Below are 19,908 nucleotides of genomic sequence, written 5' to 3'. Positions count from 1 at the left end.
ACGACTGCAGGGCTGGCATCTATTCCCCCTGCCTTCAAAATAGTACCACTGGCCCACTTGACTTCACCGCTGCTGAGGCTGATGGGACAGTGAGGGATGCGCTGATCACTGGCTAGGGAGGACAAGGCAGGCTGGCCAGTAGGAAGTATTTCCTAGTAACACTAAACAGGCTTCCTAGGAAAGTCACTAAACATATGGGCATGTGGGAAAGAGAACAATCTTCCGGTGGCCAGGCAGGAACTGGATGATCTCATTAGCCTTCCTAGGATTCCATAACTGAATCATTGTTCTGTGGTTCCAAGCTGCAAGTACTAACTAATAAGTGGGGTACCGCCCCCTCTTCATGAGGACAGATGCAGGAGAGCTCTTCTCGCTGTGTGTGGCTCCTTATCAAAACCACTCCAGCTGCCTGGGGCCTCATCATGGGGAATTCCCCTTCTCCTGCCTAAAAGTAAACTCAGCTGGGCTCTCCTTCCTGTATTCGCTTAACAACCCAGAGGCTGGACTGAAGGGTCTCTCTATCGCCAGCTCCCCTGGCCCTACCTGGGTGAGTAACCAAAGGTTCTTTTAGCCAGAGCAGGTGGTAGATAAGATGAAATGGAGAAGAGTCAGTCAGGAGGCTGTAAATCAAGATTCTAGAACTATGGAGAGAGACACGACACCTCTTTCTCTCTCTTTGACAGAAATAGACCAGCGTTTTTACAGTCTGCGTTAGGCTATTTATTTGCAGGCTGAGACACTAGCTTAAAAACAAGCCCCTTTGTGGCTCAATATGGCTGTATTTAGCTTTGCCTCCAGGCTTTCTGCTGGCTTACAAAACAAAAAACAGAACGAAATGAGCACCAGTTGGTCTAGGAGAAGCAGCGATAATTTGACCGTTTTTCAGTCCCAGGGTCCATAGATGCCTGGGTGCACGGAGCGCCTGGGTGGTATATTCAGCTATCAAACATAGGCGTTTACATTTCCTGCACTGGTTTAAAATGCAGGACACGAGAGTCCCAAAACCTTAGAACATGCTAAGCTGTGAAATTAAACCCCGTAGAACATTTTAAGGCATTGTTCTATTTAGAGCACTGAGGGACTGGGCCACAGAGCTTACCCCTTGTAACGTATTTTAATGACCGTGTTCTCCGGTGTTACCTGAATCCTCCAGTTTCCAAAAAGTGATTGTGGTGCATGAGCAGTGTGCTGCGGGAACCCAAGACTGGAAGGGCTGACCATGCTGTAGGGCTGGATTGAAGTGTACAGGCAGGCTTCCGGGAGAGCCCCCCCTGGGCTAGTAGGAGTTGCCACACTAGTCAGCAAAGAGGTGCCTAGGCTGAAAGCTATGGGGGAATGGGTCAACTTCTCTGCTTGCAGTGTGGGTCCGCTGCTTGTTCCACAGCCTGCTAGGTATAGTCCCTCGCACCTTACTGGCAAAAAATGGCTAATCATTAAATGGAGCAGCAGGTCCAGCGAATGTGAAAATCTAGGCAATATTGTGCAAAAATGAGAACATTCCCTGCAGTTGTCACTGGCTCTTTTTTTCCTGTCATGACCCACCATCGTTGCTCATAAGCAGCCCTACAATAAGAGAAGCGATGGTGCCGGGGGTGGGGTGGGGGTAGGAATGTGATAAGGAAACATATTTCGATGTCGGTTTTCCAATATATGATGAGAACAAACAGCTCAAAAGGCCAGCTGGCTTGACTCTCCCCTAGGCAATAAAGGCTGGGGAATTCTCGCCGTCTGAGCTGCCAGGAAAGCAACTCCGGAGCGGCTCTTTGCGCTGTACATAGGCGTGCCTCTCCTGCCACGCCGCGCTCTTGACCTTCCTGCACAGCTCCCCTTGATATCAAGGGGAGTCAGGCAGAGTTACAAGGCTAGGCAAATGTATGGTCATTGTGAAACGAAGCAGTGGGTCTCTGGCATTCTAAGGAAACACAGTGACCATCCTCTAGCCAGCGGAATGCTGTGTCTACATCTGTGTAATTCACTTGTGAAAACTTTAAGAATGGGGTTTTGCACCTCTATGCGCCCCGTGCTCCACTTTCATCTCCCCAGTCTGGCAGGGGGTTCCACCTCTGAGGCTGTGATGTCCTGAGATCCAAACTTGGGACGCTCACTGGCATAAGAGCATTCACCTAACGGCCCAGCATTTCTGTTCTGATTCTCCCCTCCCCAGAACCATGGGGTCCTTGCTGACAGCTGCACAGAGTTCCCCCTCTAGTAATGCCAGGTGCTTCAGAGAAAATGAACAGAACAGGTAATCATCAAGTGATCCATCCCCCATCATCCAGCCCCAGCTTCAGGCAGTCAGAGGCGAGGGACACCCACAGCATGGGTTTGTATCCCTGACCATCTTGGCTAATAGCCATCGATGTATCCTCTGTAAACTTATCTAATTTTTTAACCCCATTATAAGTTCGGGCTTCACAGCATCCCCTGGCAAGGAGTTCCACAGACTGACTGTGTGTTGTGTGAAGTAGTACTTCCTTTTGTTTGTTTTAAACCTGCTGCCTATTAATTTAATTGGGTGACCCCTGGTTCTTGTGTTATGTGAAGGGGTAAATAACACTCCCTTGTTCACTTTCTCCACACCAGTCACGATTTTATAGCCCTCTATCATAACTCCCCTTAGTCGTCTCTTTTCCAAGCTGAAAACTCCCCCCTCTTTCTAATCTCTTCTCCTTTGGAAGCTGTCCCAAACCCTTAATCATTTGTGTTGCCCTTCTCTGAACCTTTTCCAATTCTAATATATCCTTTCTGAGATGGGGCAACCAGAACTGCATACAGTATTGAAGGGGTGGGTGTACCATGGATTTATACAGTGGCACTATGATATTCTCTGCCTGATTATCCCTTTCCTAATGGTTCCTAACATTCTGGTTTTTTGACTGCTGCTGCACACTGAGTTGTATCATCAGCATGGGACCTGCTCTCCTTTGGCACCCTGCAAATCACAAAGCCCACCGTGCTTAAGTGTCCCGTAATGAATCCTGATACTGCCAGATGCAAGCAGCCAGCCAGTAGGCATCTAACATGCGGGGCAAAGCCCACCTTTTTGTTCTGCGTTCATACAATGGTGTCCTGGTCCTTGGGCAGTCCGGGGCTGCTGCTTGCTATGGCAATACAAATAGTAAATATTAATAGAATCGGACGCAGGCTTAAAGGCTTTTTTTTTTCTTTCTGAACAACTCTGTGGGTTGGAGCGACTGAGAGGAAGCGGCAGATTATGAGCAGCCCAACGTTCACTGCAGGCACAACTGTGGCGGTACCCACTTCCATCCAGGAGTGGAAATCCCCCTCCACATATGTAATCACTTGAGAAAGACGATCAGCCTTCTGCCTCCCTCCCTGCCCGTTCCCCCTTCACAGATAGCCAAGGTGGGATCAGTGACTCGAAGACTCCATTCGAGGGCTAAATTAGGAAGGGAAATTTAGGGAGATAAGACTGGTTGCCTCTTCCTCCTCTTTGTGTTATAAATGCAATGGCAGTGTTCTGTAGCTATGATCCAGCACGCTACAGCTCAGGCGAGTGATCCAATAGGGCATGGGGCCATCAGCCCCGAATGCTACAGCACATCACAGTGTACAACTCCTATGCTGCAGGACATGGGGTTGTCAGTCCCAAATGCTCCAGAACACCACAGTGTACAAGCTGCAGGACATGGGGCCATCAGTCCAGAATGCTCCAGAATGTCACCACATACAAGCCGGATGCTGCATGGCATGGGGCTGTCAATCCAGAATGCTCCAGAACATTACAGTGTACAACCCCGATGCTGCAGGGCCCGGGGCTGTCAGTCCAGAACGCTCCAGAGTCCAGAACATGACAGTGTACAACCCTGATGCTGCAGGGCCCGGGGCTGTCAGTCCAGAACGCTCCAGAGTCCAGAACGTGACAGTTACAACCCCGATGCTGTAGGACATGGGGCCGTCAGTCCAGAATGCTCCAGAACGTGACAGTGCACAACCCCGATGCGTCGGGGCACGGGGGTGTCAGTCCAGACCGCTCCAGAACGTGACAGTGCACAACCCCGATGCGGAGGGGCACGGGGCCGTCAGTCCAGACCGCTCCAGAACGTGACAGTGTACAACCCCGATGCGGAGGGGCACGGGGGTGTCAGTCCAGACCGCTCCAGAACGTGACAGTGTATAACCCCGATGCGGAGGGGCACGGGGGGTGTCAGTCCAGAACGCTCCAGAACGTGACAGTGTATAACCCCGATGCGGCGGGGCACGGGGGTGTCAGTCCAGAACGCTCCAGAACGTGACAGTGTATAACCCCGATGCGGAGGGGCACGGGGGTGTCAGTCCAGACCGCTACTGTAGTTTCCTGGTGGTCCCTCCCGTCCTTTTGTCTCGCTGCTTTCTCTTTCCCTTGACCGCACCGCACCCTCTGCCACTGCCTTCCTGCGGCTGTGTCCGCCCCCACCCCACCGCCTCCCCCCGCCCTGCAGCTCTCGCCCTTCCCCCACCCCCTCTTGCCCTCTCAGCTCAGATCTCCCCCTGCCTGCTGCGGGCAGCCGACCTGCGGCGTGCCATGGCGGGGGCGGGCGGGCGAGCGGACGGGGGGGCGTTGCTGGTTAGCGCTCAGCCCCGTCAATCACGGGTGGGAATTTCCAGGGGAGGCGGTGCTGACTCACACTTCCTCCTCCTGCCGCGAGCGAGCCAGGGGCTGAGATGTCCCTGCGCGCGCCGCCGGCAGACCCGCGCTGCCCGTTCCCAGGTAGGACGAGACCCGACCCGACCCTCCCCCCGCTTGCCAATGGGCCCGAGCCCGGGCCCCTCTCGCGGCCAGCCCCGCTGCAGCCAGCCCCGGGGAGGGGCGCTGCTGCCTGGCTCCGCCGTTCGGTGTTGTGCTGCGCTGGGCTGGCTGCATCCCCTCTGCCAGGGGGCTGGCCTGGGCTGGCTGCATCCCCTCTGCCAGGGGGCTGGCCTGGGCTGGCTGCATCCCCTCTGCTGGGGGGCTGGCCTGGGCTGCTGGGGGGCTGGGCTGGCTGCATCCCCTCTGCCGGGGGGCTGGGCTGGCTGCATCCCCTCTGCCGGGGGGCTGGGCTGGCTGCATCCCCTCTGCCGGGGGGCTGGGCTGGGCTGGGCTGGCTGCATCCCCTCTGCCGGGGGGCTGGGCTGGGCTGGGCTGGCTGCATCCCCTCTGCCGGGGGGCTGGCCTGGGCTGCTGGGGGGCTGGCCTGGCTGCATCCCCTCTGCCGGGGGGCTGGGCTGCTGGGGGACTGGGCGGTCTGCATCCCCTCTGCAAGGGAGCTGGGCTTCTGGGGGGCTGGGCTGGCTGCATCCCCTCTGCTGGGGGGCTGGCCTGGCCTGGCTGCATCCCCTCTGCTGGGGGGGCTGGTCTGGGCTGCTTGGGGGGCTGGGCTGGGAGACTAGAGCGGAATGTTTGTAAAGCAAACCGGGGCTTGATAGCTCAGGCTTCTCTCTCTTCTCCCTCCCTCCCTCTCTGGCCCCCAGCAGCTTGTCTGTCTCTGGAGGCGTTTTGCTTTCCCAAGTGCTGCGCCCCCCCCACCCCCGCACCTCCCCCCTACTGTGGGACTCCTGGGAAGGAAGCCCCATAGGTGTGGGAATGGAGGTGGTGCCGCCCCCCTCCCCCCCGGGATGTTGTGATTGCAGAGGGGCTGGGGGGGTTGTTGGAAGTCTCGCTCTGCTCCGCTTCCCCGGAGCGGTGGGGTGGTGTTCGCACAGGACTGATCATGGGTTCGGTGCCATGGAGGCCGGGGCGTGTGTGGAAAGCCACCCCCCTGCCCTTTCGGTGGCTCTCCAGACATGTCCTGTGCAACCCCCCCACTCCGGTACCAAGTGACTCACTCTGAGCGGGCCTGGAGGATTCATGGACCTGCGGTGGAAAGGCTGAGGTGCCATGCCCACCTGGCAAATGATGAGACATAGCCCTGCCAGCCCATTCACCCCAAAGATCCCCGGCAGTGCCGCACTCCCTGGAGTGCCCCCCTAAGGCACTGCGTGCATGTGGTAAGGTGTGGGGGGCGTTACATGCTGCCTGTGCACTTACTGCGCTGTCCATGCACAGTGTGGACCTTGGGGGTGTGCTGGGAGCTGGGGTGCTGCTGATAACAGATACCACTTACAGCTCTGTCTTGGGGACAGTGTCTGGCATAATAGCAGCTTCAGGAAGAGAAATTTACCCATTCCCAGGAGCTATTTGAGGCTCCCTGGTGAGTCCCTGCAGACTGTGCTGCTCCCCAGGTAATATTGACATCCTGCTCGCACACGCTATTTTTAATCCAAGGGTCTCCGTGGACGTTACGGACATGCATTAGATAAACCTTGCAGCAACCCTGAGATAATGATACGTAGTATTATCCCTGCTGTATGGATGGAGACACTGATCCTCAGAGAAATGACTTGCCTCGCTCACATTGAGGAGGCCTGACCACCCGTCCTCTGAGCTGATCGCTAGCCACAGCCTTCTCTGCCAACCTTGTCACAGATTGGCCAGATGACAAAAAGAGCGTCGTGCATGGAAGGCCTCAGAACTGGCCTTAGAAGAGTGTCTGGTGGACACCTGGTTCTGTGTGCTGTAATCAAAGGATTTGATGGTGGGATGGGGGGGGAAAGAAATTTCTCAATGGTCAATCCAGTTGTGATTTCAAAGAACAATGTCCTAGCTGATCTTTGAAAGAGAGACACATGTTCTCCCTGTAGTTTACCTTTCCAGATTTGCATTTACCTGGCTTTGACTGAAAGGCAAAGATGAGCCCTAGGAAAATATAACTTGCTGGTTGCCTTTTTGGGTTAGATCAAAGGTTACTGAGCCGTGTAGTCCATGGACCATCAGTGGTTCACAGAGTGCTTGCTAGTGGTCCAGACAGCTAGCTGGTCATATGGGGCTGGCATCTCTCCTTGCTTCCAGCTCCCGCATCACACAAAGACAACTAAAAATATTACCAGGTTGTAATGGTAATGAGGGACTTTAACTATCCACTTATCTGCTGGAAAAGTAATATGGCAAAACACAAAATCTCCAATAAGTTATTGGAACGTATTGTGGACAACTTCTTGTTTCAGAAGGTGGAGGAAGTAGCCAGAGGGACAGCCATTTTAGATTTGATTCTGGCTACCAGGGAGGAATTGTTTGCAAATCTGAAGGTGGAAAGCAGTTTGGGTGAAAGTGATCTTGAAATGATAGATTTCATTATCCTAAGGAAAGGAAGGCATGAGAGCAAGGGAATAAGGACAATGGACTTCAAAGAAAGCAGACTTTAATGCACTCAGAGAACTGGTAGGTGAGGTCCCATGGGAAGAAAATCGAAAGGTAAACGTGTTCAGGAAAGCTGGCATTTTCTCAAGGAGACAGTATTAATGGCACAACAGTGAACTATCCCAATGTGAAGGAAAGATGGGAAGAATAGTAAGAGGCCAATATGGCTCCATCAGTTAATAAACTGAGAATCCAAAAAGGAATCCTACAAAAAGTGGAGACATGGACAGCTTGCTAAGGAGGAATAAAAAAGAATAGCACGCGCATGTAGGGACAATATCCGGCTACAGCACCAAATGAGTTGTGCCTAGCAAGGGACATAACAGGCAATAAGAAAAGGTTCTATAAATACATTAGGAGCGAGAGAAAGATGAAGGAAAGTGTAGGCCCACTACTCAGCAAGTAAGGCGAGCCAATAGCTGATGACATCAAGAAGGCTGAGGTGTTTAATGCCTATTTTACTTCACTCGTCACTTACAAAAAGTTTAATTGTGACCAGATGCATAATTAATATTAACAACAAGGACATAAGCCAGGACAGGTTAAAGAATATTTAGGTAAGTTAAATGTATTGAAGTCGGCAGGGCCTGACAAAATTCACTCTTGACTACTTAAGGAATTAGCTGAAGCAATCTCGGAACCATCTTCAACAACTCCTGGATGATGGATTGAGGTCCCAGAGGACTGGGGATGGGCAAACATAGGACCTATCTTTGAAAAGGGGAAGAAAGAGGACCCAGGGAGTGGACATTATAGACCAGTCAGCCTTTAACTTTGATACCTGGAAAGATACGGGAACAAATTATTAAGCAATCCATTTGTAAGCACCTAGAGGATAATAGAGTTATAAGGAATAGATAGACAACATGGTTTTGTAAAGAACAAATCATGCCATATCCACCTAATTTGCTTTTTTGACCCGGTAACTGGCCTGGTGGATGGGAGGAAGCAGTAAACATAATGTATCTTGATTTTCGTAAGGCGTTTGCCTCAGACCTTCATGACATTCTCATAAGCAAACTAGGGAAATATGGTCCAGATGAAATTACTATAAGGTGGTCGAAAGACCATACTCAAAGAGTAATTATCAATGGTTCTCTGTCAAACTAGGGGGATATTTCTAGTGGGGTCCTGCAGGGGTCTGTCCTACGTCCAGTATTATTCAATATTTTATTAATGACTTATAAAATCTGCATGTGACACCAAGCTGGGAGGGATTGGAAGCACTTTGGAACACAGGTTTCGAATTCAAAATGACTTTGATGAATTGGTCTGCAGAAAAGGGTCTGGAGGTTAGAGTGGATCACACATTGAATATGTGACAACAATATGATGCAGTTGTGAAAAAAGCTGATTATCATTCTGGGGTGTATTCACAGGAGTGTAGTAAGTAAAGCATGAGAGATAATTGTCCCGCTTTGCTCAGCATTAGCTGGAGTATTGTGTCCAGTTCTTGGTGCCTTTCAGAAAGATGTGGACAAATTGGAGAGTGTACAAAGGACAGCAACAAAAAAGATAAAATGTTGAGAACACCTGACCTCTGGGGAAAGCTTTAAAAAAACTCTGCCTGTTTTGCCCCGAGGAAAAGAAGACCGAGGGGAGTCCTGATAAGTGTTCATATATGTTAAGGGCTGTTATAAAGAGGACGATCAGTTCCCCATGTCCACTGAAGGTAGGACAAGAAGCAATTGACTTAATCTGCAGCAAGGGAGATTTAGGTTAGATATTAGGAAAAACTTCATAACTATAAGACTTGTTAAATATTGCAGTAGGCTTCCAAGGGAAGTTGTGGAATCCCCGTCATTGGAGGTTTTTGAGAATAGGTTGGACAAACGCCTGTCAGGGATGGTCTAGGTTTACTTGGTCCTGTCTCAGTGCAGGGGGCTGAACTAGGTGACCTCTCAAGGTCTCTTCCAACCCTACATGTATTTGATTCTCTGAGATACATGCAGTCCTTCCAGTTTTACTTTCTCATGTAAGCAAGTGTTGTAGTGACCCCAGGGATGTTGTGTGGTCCCAAATGGGAGGGGAGGTGTTCGGGAGCCAGTCTCTCTGTTAAGATATGCTCTGTCCTATGGGAAATGTTTGAGCAACACAGAACAAAAAGACAATCCCCACTCCGCAGAGTTTACAATGAACAGAGCAAGCTTTGTCAGTCATTTTTCTTGTCTTATGTCCAGGAAACCAGGACCAGGCTGGTGTGCCTACCAAATTGCCGGTTCATAATAATACTCATTTATATAATAACACGCACCTGCAGTTTGGCCCAGCCCCCACCCCTAATCCCACGGTGCTTCCTGGATTATAAAGATGCTTTCTCTGAGATAATCTGGAAAGCATTTAGCGACCGAATGGCACGTGCTCCAGCTATTGTAAGCTCTTCTAGCCCAGGAACATGCCTCTCTATATTTATAAAGCGTGGTGTACATTTCCAGCGCTGCATACGTGTTTTGTAACAATATTAGGGGTGAGTGAATGAGCACCTCATAAGCGCTGGGGTAGGGAGGTCTGTTCCCCTGCCATCCTCAGAAAGCTATTTGGTTATTAATCTAACATTCAATTTCCTGCAGCTTAGCAATCACACTTCTAAATGTAGGTATAACAATATCTATGGGAAAACTGATCTGTTTACTAATGTACCTGGAACCACACCTGAAAAGCTGGAGCTGTATCATGACACAGCTGCATCATATGGTGACCTCGGCAGTGTCAAGGCAGAATAACTCCCCCAACGTGTGGCGTGTTGGATAGTTGGATGTGCTGAAAGGATGGATCCTAGATGCATCTGAGGTCACTGTTAAGTGCTCTTTAGAGAGTCAGCTGGATGACTCTTGGGTATTGTTTTTGGGTATCCGTTGGAGATGGAAGTGAGAGCCTTATGCAGTGCTGGAGTGTGTTATTGACAGCATTGGAAGCAAGATGAATGTGGAAGGGAATGCACAAGTCCTTCCCCTTATCTTCTTATTTCTATGCTTCTCAGGTTTTGGGTGGAGGGGGTATATCTTGGAGCAGCCTCAGCTGTCGCTAAATGGAGTTATTGTTTGTTACCTCCTGCAAAGACAGTTATGGGATGCTGGAGTTGGGGGTGTGCATCCCAGATAGCTTGATCCATGGCGTTTATTCTGGGAGCTCTGGAAGCAGTGACACACATGCAAGATTTCTCATCCAGAGCTCAGAACAGTATTTGAAAAGGCAAAATAAGTGACAGGAAGGGAAGTGAGTCTTTAATGGCCTTTTCTTCTTGTAGCGCTACGGGCTGAGCTGATCCTATAATAGCCCTTCAGCCTGACCCGCAGAAAACAAGTTTTGCACAGGGCTTGAAGTTTCACTTGCCAATGGTGGGTACGAAACATGGCCCGATGAGTGAAGAGAGCATAGAGGAGCTAAGCCATCAGTTTCTACAGAATTTCAGCTCTTCTTTAAAATAAGATTTCTATTATGGTTCTGAAGATAACTTTGCAAATGGGACTCAGTTCCCTGCTGACTTCCTGAGTCTGCTGGCAGCTTCACTGCCACTGTTGCGGCTCAGAGTTTCCTCAAGCAGCAGCAGAGTACACTTAACAAGTTCTACTTCATTTTAAATGCTGCTGTTTGGAGCTTTGAAGGCTGCTGGGAAAGCATGGCAGCTTATTCTGCTGCTTTAGAAAACTGATCAGCAGCTGAGGCAGGTACTGTTGCTGTGTGGAAAGCAAAATTAAAATACTGGGTTTAGGGAAAGGGTAGATTAGTAGAGAGAACTTATCTTCCCAAAAGAGGATGGGGTCCCCGAGCAGCATCCAAGGACAGCATCCTGCAAAAAAGAAAATCACCCCACAGAAGGGGTTTAGCTTCTCATCCGGGCACTGCTGCTAAAATCTCACTACCGGTGCTCCTTTGCATTGGTCTCTGGCTAATAAGTGGCTGGTAATTGCTTCTAGCAGGAACCTATCAGAGCAACGGCTTTCCTGCTTGCTAACAAACCTGCCCCCTGCATGGTCACTACCCCAGGGGAGTTACAAGAAGAGCTGGAAAAAAATTTGACGAACCATTTTTCCAGGGACAAATGTTGTTTCATCAAAACCGAAATGTTATGTGGAAACGTATCTGTTTGGACACAAATTTCATCGGGAAGTTTCCTTGGGTCTGGGGTGGAATTTGTAGACCGAGGGTACGCCTACCCTGGAGCTGGATGGGGTAATTTCCAGCTTGAGTAGACAGACCTCTGCTATTGAGCTGGTTCACAAAAACCAGAAGTGTAGCCCTGGGCAGCGGGATGCCCGAGGACAGTCCGGTAAGAGACCCTAAGTACATACGCAGGATAACTAGGCTAGCCTGCAGCTCACTCCATCAGGGCTACACTGCACCTTTTTCCCCCCCCTCCACGCTTGCTTTATCAGAGCTAACCTGGGTATGTCTGCTCAAGCTGGAAATTCCACCTCCTTCAGCTCCAGTGTAGACATATCCAGAGACCGAGACCAGAATAGCCCAGCGGTTAGTGCGCTCAGCTGGGGAGGTAGGAGACCCTGCTGTGAAGCAGGTAGAACAGGGACTAGAACTACTAGGCTAGGGGCTATTCTGGGGGGTGTCTCTCTCTCTCTCTCTCTCTTATTCCCCCTCCCCCCCCAAACCCTCCAAATAAAAAAAGTCCAAAGGTCTTGGTTTCATTCCGGATCAGAATGAAAACAAATTTTGAAACCTTGTTTTTTGAAACCTTGGAATAGTTGTTTTCCAAGCAGCCTTTATGGTCAATAAAACTCTGGCCTGGTCTCTGCGGGCAGCCGGCCAGGAGTTACCCAAACTCTAGGCTGAATTCAGTGTAGTACAATCTGGATTTTGTTCTCCAGGTTCAGCTCCTCATTCAGGAAAGTCCCTTCTCCCAAGCAACTCCCCACCCTGTAAGTTTTCTGGCACGCCCTTCCCCCCCCCCCCCCCCGGCTTCACCTCCAAGGGTATGTCTACACGGCAGCTGGGAGTGTGCTTCCCAGCATGGGAAAACAGACCTGCGCTAGAGCTGTTTGAACTAGTGTGCGAAAAATATCAGTGCGCCCATGGTAGCCAGCCAAGTACATACCCAGGGGGGTTAGGTGGGTGGGTGTGAGAGCTATTTGTAGAATACTTGTATGTGGACTACGGAACTACTGGAGTTCTCACTGAGACCTCAACCGATTGTAGCCCCCGCGGTATCTACGGTCCTGGCCACAGACGGCACATCTGTATTGTAGTTAGCTGCTTTCCAGTAAATAAGGCTGAAGTGCTTTTGCTTTCGTTCTGAGGAGAGAGTTGCTGTCCTCAGCAGGTGCCCTTTGGAACGCCAAGTGTGCTGCCAGAGTTCGGGAGATTGCTTTCAAGCCATGGATTCCTGGGTGCCCTGGACGGTCTTGTGTTGCAAGAAGGAAAACCCCTGCTCTGCATAAGGATCGGCTGATGCTGAGTAGCGTTTTTCCTGTGTGCTGTGCCAGTGACTCCCGAGGCTTGGCACACCTGCTTCCTGGCTCTGCCCGTGGGGAGGGGCTTCAGTCTCAATTTCACCGGAGTGCCAGGGTCCTGCTGAATGATTTGGTGGTGTCGAAGGGATGTGTGGGACAGAGCCACAGGCTGAGGGGTGAACGGGAGCGCTGAGAGACTCACTCACTGGCCAGGTGATTTCAGCCTCCCAATAGGGCTTGTGGGGGCAAACAACTGAATTAGCTTTAAGAGAAAGCTGGGTAAATTCATGAATGGGATTATCTGACGGATGGGGCTGCTTGTGATGGTGGGGGGCAGGGCTCAGCAGCCCTGGGGCTCACTGCCGGTTTAGATCTTATGTTCCTAAAAGCTCAGGCTTCAGGGCTTCACCGTTCGGGGCAGATGGGACTTTGGCCCACCCCCAGGGCTCTGAGGTGGCACTAGATGTTTTCTCTCTTTGGTGCTGGCTGGTTTTTGCTCAAGGTCTAACCGATTGTCTTATCGGAGGCGGGAAGGAATTTCTCCCCGGTCTAATTGGCAGTGGTCTTGGGGACTTTTCACCTTCCTCTGCAGTGTGTGGGTGGCGGTCACTTGCCAGGTTTATCTGGGTTTATCTCATTTAATCATTGTCCTGCCATCGCAGGGGCCTCGTGCATCAATGCACTTTGGTCCTGCCTGTTCTCTTTGTGTGACAGACTAGCCTAGACTCCTGTGGGCTGTCCTACTTTGATCTAATTTTGGTTGTGGGATTTGGGGTGTGGGTGCCGGGCGGTGATGGTGGCCTGTGATGTACAGGAGGCCAGCTCTGGAAGATCTGGTGTGGTCCCAACTGACCTTAAACCTTATGATTCTTGAGGTCCCCCACGTACACTGTGAAAATGCCCTGTTACAGTCATTCAGTCTCAGCACAGAATCTCTCCCCCACCTCCACTGCTGTTGGAACTCCTTTGACTGCCAGTGTAAACTCACCAACGTGTTTCTCAGCACGGTCAATTGTTTTCAGGGCCGCTAGAGAGGGGGTAGCCACGGCTGTCAGCAGCAATGCAGGGATCACTCTCCTGGTATATCTGGGGCTTCCCAGGGGCAGGTAAGGGCCACATGCAGGCCGGCTCTCTGGTGGCTCAGGGTCACAACTTTATTGCGAGGCGCACCATATTTGGTGTTTTTCCTTTAAAACCCCAGCTCCCGGAATGACAAGAGCCTATGAGAATCTCCATTTTCATTTGAAATAGCTGTGGCCACCTCTCTTCTCTTCCTATTTTCCCCCCCCTCTCCCCCCCACTGGTAACCCTAATTATTTAAAAAACAACCCGTGCCTACAGTCCATGTAATTAAAGCTAAGATTGAGTCATGGGTATTTTTAGTAAAAGTCATGGACAGGTCACAGGCCGTGAATTACTGTTTATTGCCCGTGTCCTGTCCATGACTTTTACTATAAACGCCCCTGACTAAATTTTTGCTGCCCGGGGCTGCCGAGCAGCGGCTGGTGCGGCTGCCTCAGGGCTGCTGCCCCAGCCACTATTCTGGCCACCCCGGGACCGCTGCTCAGGTGGTCCCCGGGGCCAGCTGCACCGGCTGCTACTCGGACAGTCCCTGAGCAGCAGCAGGTGCGGCCGCCCCTGGGTCCGCTGCTTGGGTGATCCCCGGGGCAGCTCCAGCAGAGGCCGGTGTGACTGACCCCGGGGCCAGTTGCTCGTGCGGCCCTGGGGTCAGCCACGCTGGCGGCTGCGGAATTTCATGGAGGTCACGGAAAGTCACGGGTTCCATGACTTTCTGTGACCTCCATGACAAACTCGCAGCCTTACGTGTCATTAACCCAGCTGGGTCAATTCTTCATCTTTCCCACTTGCTTGTACGTTGCATCAATCTCCTCTACCCATTACCTGCCTGTGTCTTTAGAGTGTAATCCCTTTACAGCAAGGATTGTCTCTTTGGTGCTTGTACAGCCCCAGCACGATAGGGCCCCAATTTCTGCTGAACCCATTCGACACTACCACCAATATCTGTATTCGCTACTAAAAGTAAGTTTCTGGCCTCATGGTTGTGAAGTAAAGTTAGAAAATGTGCACCCCAAAGGGAAATAAAGAGCCCACTGTGTGTTATTTCTGAGCCAATCTCCTGATTTCTCGAGGGCCTGGTCCATGTTATTTTTTGGGTTGTCCTCCATGTATGTGCCGGTGCCTAGGTTATGCAGTGTGTTACAGGGGCGAGGAGTGAATGCACTGTGCCTTCTACTCTAGTTAACTCAGTCCCCTAGGAGTGCCATGGTTTCTCAATGCAGGGCGTGTGGAAGGAGGGGAAGATGATGCCAACAACTGTGGTTTAAAGCTAAGGGTTCTGTGATTCTAGGCTCTAAGCCGTTCCTATGATACCAGTTGCTCCTCTTGCCCAGAAGAAAATATTTTTTCTCTTCCATTTGTCTAGCTGCTTCTGATTTATTTTATTTTTTTTAAGTGGTATATTTCTAACACAGCCCAAACCAGTGCGGCTTCTTATTGCTTCCTCATCTGTATATGGGCCTCGCCAAGAAGAGGAATGATCTGGAAACAGCATTTTGTTGCGAGTCAGTGGGTTGGTGTTGAACTTGTAGGGGGAGTTTTTGGTGGGTCACACCAAAAAGGCTGCTGTTGTGTGAGTCCATTTCTCAGTGGTGGTGAGTGCTAGATGTTTTTAATAGGCGCTTCTGTTCCAAAGGGCTATTATTCACTAGATCGTGACTAGGTTCACACCGTCACCACTGGATGGCTGATAACTAACCTCTTGCCGCTTGGGTTTTTAAATAACCTTGGGGGCTGGGGAGGGACTGGTCATGGCCAATGAAATCTAAAAATAATCACAATTAGAAGCACACTGCAGGGCGGCTGGAAGTATGAGTGAGCATTTAATGCCCATGCTAGCAAAGGGCTCACAGCACTAGTTTGAGCCAGTTACTGTTCCAGGAAACACCGTGCAAATTTCCCCCACCCAGCTCTGCTGATGCACCTCAGGTCTGAGCAGTATCACCTGCGCCTGGTCCGTGCTGGGCTCCCTCTGCCAAGGACTGGCAGTCTTTCACTAGTGATTAAGAGGAGGTCACCAAAGACATTATGACCGTAGGCAGATTTGAACATGGGTCTCCAGAAGTGAAAGGCTAGTGCCTGGATGTACCGGCCTAGCTCACTCGTGACTAGCTTCTATTGTATACTGTCTCAAAGAACCCTTCCAGAGGAGGCTAACTCCCAGGGAAATTCCAAGGCAGTGGCGTTACGTAATTCGCACATGCTCATTGTATTGAATTCTGGAGCGTAAGTGGGACGGGAAGGACGTTGTTTGTGTTCTTCCTGGCATGGACCTGGCTATGGCTTTATGATGCTCCTCCCTGTACACCATGGCCACTCACAGCGTGGTGGTAGCAGCAGGAATAGAACTGAGGTCATTTTACTCCAAATGCCCAGGCCCCCACTACCTGAGCTAAGGAAGAATCTCTACTGGTTGTTAGCAGAATGGGCCCCAGTGTTCACAGCTGAGCAGTCCTGATTCCTTCCAACAGAGGGCCACAGCAAAGCCCCCTCTTGGTTTGAAGTGAAGTTCAAACGGGCAAATCCGAATGAGCTCCATGGATTGCATCTGGTGCACTTTAGGCTACTGGAACGTCTTTAATCGCAGTCGAAGAAGGTTCCTATACCTGCCTGATTCCAGGAGAGACTTCGCTTGGGAACACTCCCCACTTGAGTATGGCAGTTCTGGAAAAATCCCACGCTGGAATTTTTCCAGGCATTATTATTGGAATGAGGAGTACTGTGTAGGACTGGACTCAATCGTACACTGCTCAGACCTCAGACTGGAGAGACCTTGCCTTGAAGACCCTTGTTCTAACACTCATTGCCTTTATGCTTTCCAGGGGTGCTCAACAACCATTAACTAGTCCCAGTCACACCTGAATGGGTGCTAAGCCAGTGTGATCCCCATTTTGCAGAAGGGGCCTCACAGCAAGTCAGTGCTAGGGATATGGTGGGAACCCAGGAGTCCTGCCTCACAGCCCTGATCTCTCTGCCTCTTCTTTTTCAGTCTGCTTTGGTGCGGCCTGCGAGTTAAAGTAGATTGAGACAGGAGGGAGAACTCTAAGCAAGGGCTAGCACCGAACCAGTTCTTCTGTCTCAGGAAAATATTTGAGATGTTGAAAAAATGACCTGTCTCAAATAGGGTTGAAAAGTCAAAACCTAGAAAATTTTCACAAACTAGGGGAAAAAAAAAATCCATTTGGGTCAATTTTGACCAATTTTTATTGCTTTTTTACTATCATTAGTTTAATTTTGAAACAAAAAGTTATTTCAACCTGGAATGTCAAAATGAAACATTTCAACAATTTTAACTTTTTGACAATTTTTTTTCAGCTAAAATTTTTTATTTTGTTTTTTATTTATTTTTGTAGAAAAAACAACCCTTTCCCTGAGTGGTTTCGGTTTCAACGAATTGGCGTTTTCTGACGAACAACAGTTGTCTGAAAATGCCTGACTAGCTCTACTGTCAACATACTGGGCATGGGGGAGAGATCTGAACCAGGGAGAGGAAGAGAAGCTCTTTCTTGTTCTTAACGAGAGAGCAAGAGCTGTCTCCCCCTTACTAATCCCCAATGCTGCTGACTTGGCACGGGTGGCTCATTGGGTTGTATTTTTCTCCCAGACACTGCGATGTGGCTATTTAGACATGTGACATTCTTGATCTTTCATCTGAATTCTCCCCCACCCACTCTTGTCCTCTCATTTCTCCTTGTGCTGAGTTGTTATAAAAGCCCTCCTCTGAAAGGTCTCTGTGCACCCACCCTCTTCTCCAGCAGGCTGAGAACGGAGCTGGTGGGCAGGTGACCACAGTCTGCCTTGCGTGACTGTGTCCTCTCCCTCCGGTTCTCTTGAGGTTGTTGTGCTCTCCCCGCAGATAGTCTCACGACCAGGGAGGAGTTGTCATCGCTTGATGAAAAGATCAGGACAGCTTGGGGGGGGGGGGGGGGGGAAACACCTGACATTTCTCTTCAGTTCGGGGCTGAGGAATGGTGAAGTTCACGGCTCCTTCTGGCCCTAACTCAGAACATGAACAAAACTTCTAGCGGCCTTGTGGCAGAGGGGATGGGAGGGCCCCATGGATTACCAAAGGCGCCTGTGGAGTCTTGAACAGCAGTAGGATCGTGAGGGATGGGTGTGACAGAAAGAGCCTTGAATTGGACCTTGTGTGTGACAGAGAAATGCTGTGTGTGTCACAATGAGCTGGGCCTAAATACCACTGCTAATTGGTGGGGAAACACTTAACAACCTTGACATTTGAATTGCCCTCATTAGGTTTCAGAGTTGACAGAGATGGATGGCTTGGAGCTACTGTTCCAGGCCATCAGCAGACTCCGGCAGACAAAGGCTGACGTCCATATGAGGCTACAGGTGGCTCAAGTCTTTCCAATCAGCCAACCTCTGGCTATTGGAATCATTAGTTTAGGTCAATGGTTCTCTATGACTCATTCTCTTAAGTGAGATCTGTGCATTAACCCACCTGTCCTCCCAACCACCCAGTCCCATGAGGCTTGGCAACCAAATGTTTGATTCTTGGATAACGAGGGAGAACTGCTAGGACAGCTGGTGGTGAATACCCCTCCCCTCCCCCCCCCCCCCCCCCAACATGTGAGGCGGTCCCAGTTCTCCGGCGTGTCTAAGGCAGCCTGACCTCCAGTCCCTTCCTGCTGGCGTGCATTCTTTTTAGGGAATCCTTTCGCCCTCGGTGCATCTCCTCTATGGGATGCTCAATCCGACCGTGCTGAGCACTTCCCGGTGCTGGATGCTGTCTCGCTCGTTACGGGAGATGAGCAGGTACTGAAACTGCCACCGCTCTGTCAGCTGCTCCTGCATGCTCCAGAAACAGAGTCTTTGGTCAGGTAGCACCTGAGAAGTTAGTGACTTCTGACTGCTCTTCACCCCCTTGAAGTACTCTCTGCCTGAGCGTCCCTCTGGTCTGAGAATGCAGATTGTGTGTCGGGGGGGTGATGGGGGGTTGCTATTCTACTAAGTGCAGACTGGTCTTGGCAGGTCAAAGTGCACCTGTCTCTCCCCTTTGGAGACGTGGTGTTGTAACTCCCTCAGGGCACAGAAAGCACGAGTCTTAACATCTAGGCTTGGCGCCTTGCTGGGGGCGACCATGCACCTCGTGCAAGCTACCCATGTGCTTGGACATGATTCTGCCCAGGGAGGTCAGGGCTGGAATAGCAGAAGGTGCTGCTGGCCAGGATGGCGGTCCATTGGCAGAGCTATGTGCTTGTCAGTAACCTCCCATCTTGATTTAAAAATGGTCAGTGATGGGGAATCCATCCCAACCCTTGGTAAGTTGTGCCAATGGTCAGTTACTCTCACTGTTAAAAATTGATGCCTATTTCCAGTCTGAATTTGTCTAGCTTCGGCTTCCAGCTGTTGGATTGTGTTAGACCTGCTAGATCGAGGAGCCCATTGTTAAATATTTGTTCCCTGTGTCGGTACTTATAGACTGGGATCTGGTACTTTCTCTTTCACGAGGGCTGCCGGTTGCGGAAATGAATGTGGGATTTGCCCTGTGTTACTTGCAGTGCACTGGAGACCTTTGCGACGTGTACATGATAAGATAATGCACTCGCAGCACTCCAAAGATGTAAACGGAGGGACCTTCTCCTGGGCCTCTAATCCAGGCCATAAATTGTATCGTAGTGGGCTTTGTTGGAATCGAGTCCTGGTTAGTGAAATACATCCACTGAGAGAAGGGAAGGTGCACAGAGCTGTCCCAGGGTGTTCTAACTAGCAGTTTAAACCTTGCTCTGGAGGAAAAGTCCCTCGCTAGGTCATGTTAATTATCTTCAAACAATCAGTGAGTTAATTGCTATTCTGGTTGCAGATCCTGTCAGGTGGCAATTGTCATCTGGAAAGTCCCTGATCCCACTGACAGGCAGGTTATGTAAACTTGGAAGTTTCAGAGGGGTAGCCGTGTTAGTCTGGATCTGTAAAAAGCAACAGAGGGTCCTGTGGCACCTTTAAGACTAACAGATGTATTGGAGCATAAGCTTTTGTGGGTGAATGTCCACTTTGTCAGACACATGCTTATGCTCCAATACATCTGTTAGTCTTAAAGGTGCCACAGGACGCTCTGTTGCTGTAAACTTGGAAGTAGCTCTGGGCCTCAGGCCAGGGGGCTTCAAATTTTCGGAGCATGGACTAGAGCTTTCCTGTCCCACAAAAATTTGAGATACAGTATTGAGAAAATTCCCTATCCCGAACCGGGATGAA

General features: G+C 50.5%; 1 protein-coding gene across 15 annotated transcripts in view; it reads left to right on the top strand.

The window, feature by feature from the left end:
* Nucleotides 1-345: 345 nt before the first annotated feature.
* Nucleotides 346-19,908, top strand: part of TNIP1 (TNFAIP3 interacting protein 1) — a 45,115-nt gene continuing 25,552 nt past the window's right edge. For 9 of the 15 annotated variants that reach the window (XR_010589929.1, XR_010589928.1, XR_010589927.1 and 6 more), the window contains exon 1: nt 4,572-4,711. The gene's annotated coding sequence lies outside the window, so the exon portion shown is untranslated. Of the gene's footprint in view, nt 548-4,571; nt 4,712-12,697; nt 12,835-19,908 lie in introns of those variants that run through there. The other 6 variants (XR_010589930.1, XM_065555103.1, XM_065555101.1 and 3 more) reach the window with 3 other exon arrangements.

Source organism: Chrysemys picta, chromosome 8, assembly GCF_011386835.1.
Source record: "Chrysemys picta bellii isolate R12L10 chromosome 8, ASM1138683v2, whole genome shotgun sequence".
NCBI lineage: Eukaryota > Metazoa > Chordata > Testudines > Emydidae > Chrysemys > Chrysemys picta.
This window is presented reverse-complemented; position numbering and strand designations above follow the sequence as displayed.